We start from the raw sequence: 2,528 nt of genomic DNA on the forward strand, positions 1-2,528 counted from the left end.
CTTTCTATGATTTGATCTAAGGCTGTAAAATACTTGGACCCGATATTTTGGGTACTCGAAATTTCTGGTCGAGTTCAGGTTCAACTCTTGGATACCCGAAACATTTAAAACTCGAAAAACTCGACCTGAAATTTCAGGTATATCCGAACGCCTTCCAACACTTCACAATATGTTTTTTGCACCTTGCAGACCTCCGAGCCGCCAGACGCCCACACCTTTCTGCAGCACGACGCCACTTCATCATCGCGTTCTTGCGGAGAGGGAGGACAGGCTCGTTGAAGTAGGTGTTTGTGCGTCAAGTGTTTAATTCATATGGTTGATTTGGGGATAGCTATGTATGCAATGGGTGCAAATTGGTCTAGATCTAGCATTGAATTGTCATTAGGAATTTAGGATTAACTGTAGCTACCCAAGAGTATTGATGAGTGAAGGACAGAGCTAGGGACACAATATAGAGGCACGCTGATCCTGGATACTGTCAAATAACTAGCATACGAGAGATTTATAGATGTATTTCACTCATCAATACTCTTGGGTTGTGCATGAGTATTTCCGTTGCAAGGTTTTGAGCGTGTGGTAGAATCATGTGAGAAGTGGTGATATTGAAAATTTTAAAAAGTTGTGTGATGAGAAGGGGAAATGATGACAGGACTGCATCCTTCTTAACAGAAGATATGCATGGGGCTGGAGAGGCACAAGTGAAAGACTGATAAGTTTTCTTTCTTGTCGGCTTCTAATCCACGCATTATTCCATGTTTCTCTGGTATACTTGAATGAGTTTACTTGCATGAATTCTCTATGAATCCCTTAAGTTCCTGAATACTTCTTTATTGTAGCCTATTTGTGCAGTCTTTAAACTCATAGAAAAATATTAGTGGCCAGTAACATTAGTAACAGAACATATTTTGGTTATGTACTTTTTATTCTTTGGTTCAACTATGTGCAGGACCAACTTCTTTGCAACTCTTATTTATGCAGCAATTTTTGTTGTTCAAAATAGTAATTGCCATTACCATGTCCTCATGATCGTAGCTGGTGGACATGTAACACATGTTTGGGAATTAGGGGATTTCATCACCTCGTCGGAGGTGAGCTAGATGTTTGGAGAGGTAAAACTGGTGCTTACCAATCAATTATTGTCACCACTATTGTGAATAACATTGCACTGAGCTTTAATCACGATTTAGTAATGAAGTCTATGTTTCAAGTATAGAGTTGCAATCATATGATGTGCTCTCTTTTTTCCAAACCAACAAGACATTAATGAGATTCATGAACTGATTGTGTTGCTATCGTATTCCTTTGGCACAGATGATTGGTGTATGGGCAATGTGTCTCTAGGAGCAAATGGGAAATGCAACAAAGATGATTTATAAATATGTACAAGGCTGAGTTATTTATTTTTTCCTTGCATTGCTGTTATTTTCCATTTCCCACACCTGGGGTTCTCATGTTACCTCCAATTATAGCAAAAGTTTGCTAAGATGGGTGAAGTGCTTCTTGCAGGCACATCCTGGAGGTTTTCTTTTCACGAAGTTTGCCAGTAGTAACCAGACTCTTTTTGACCTTTTCCCGGTAAAAGTCCTTATCTTACTCTTTATTCTTGGTTTTTTTGTATGTACATGTTTAAAATTTTGGTAATCTGATGAACCATGATATTGACTTTATTTCCTTGATTTGCACTGTTTTAATTTAATATGATTTTTGAAAATGCAGGATAGCTTTGGTAGCAGGTTACATGAAAGAAGCAAAGAAAGTCCGAAAACAATGAAACATCTAAATAAACTTTTCCCAAACAAAATTTTGATCTAGCTTCCACAGGTGATTATATCTATTGTCACACTCATTTGGTTGTTATTAATCATATTTTCTGACCTAAAGAATTAAATTTACAGGATGAAGCCCTACTTACAGATTGGAAGCAGCAGTTGGATTCCTGGCACAACCTCGCTTCGCCAGCCAAGTATTGCAATATTTACTTATGTGTTTTAGATTCACCTATTTTACTGCTTTATTATGTCTGACTGTATCCTAGAACGCAAGAGATTTCATCGCTGACTGATCCTGCCAAGGTGGCAATAAATAAGAAAATAAGAGGAACTGATTGTTGTGTCTTTAAATTCTTTAGCCGGTAGTGTAATGGGATAAAAGAAGAGTGGAAGCCAGAAATCCTTGGCTGCAAGAGGCATATCAGCCCTGGTCCTGTACTTCGTCCACACTTAACTCCCTATGAGAGCTGTCTCTGCATCATCGATTGGTTTAGGTACGCAGAATCCTCTTTTTTTTATTTCTGATCCTTTGGCTATTTTCTTTGCTTGGAAGTTCTACCGATCTGGATTATTTCACATGACATCGTCGTTGATTCAGCTCACGTGAGTGCTGAGAATGGAGTAGGTTTAGTAAAACTGATGGATCATTGTAGCACTTAGTATTCTAACAGATTGCATAGAGATGCCTACACAGTTCATACTTATAATCACTTGCATTCAATCCACATGAACACACATATTCTTTGCTTTACTACAGGT

The 2,528-nt window shown here is 38.3% G+C and overlaps 1 long non-coding RNA gene across 1 annotated transcript; it reads left to right on the forward strand.

Annotated features, from left to right (window-relative positions):
* The first annotated feature begins 1,502 nt into the window (after positions 1-1,502).
* On the forward strand, positions 1,503-1,935 carry LOC103632441 (uncharacterized). Its single transcript, XR_555923.2, has 3 exons — positions 1,503-1,575; positions 1,717-1,821; positions 1,896-1,935. It is a non-coding gene; the product is annotated as an uncharacterized lncRNA (long non-coding RNA).
* The last annotated feature ends 593 nt before the right edge of the window (positions 1,936-2,528 follow it).

Source organism: Zea mays, chromosome 7 (genome assembly GCF_902167145.1).
Source record: "Zea mays cultivar B73 chromosome 7, Zm-B73-REFERENCE-NAM-5.0, whole genome shotgun sequence".
NCBI classification, from domain to species: Eukaryota; Viridiplantae; Streptophyta; class Magnoliopsida; order Poales; family Poaceae; genus Zea; species Zea mays.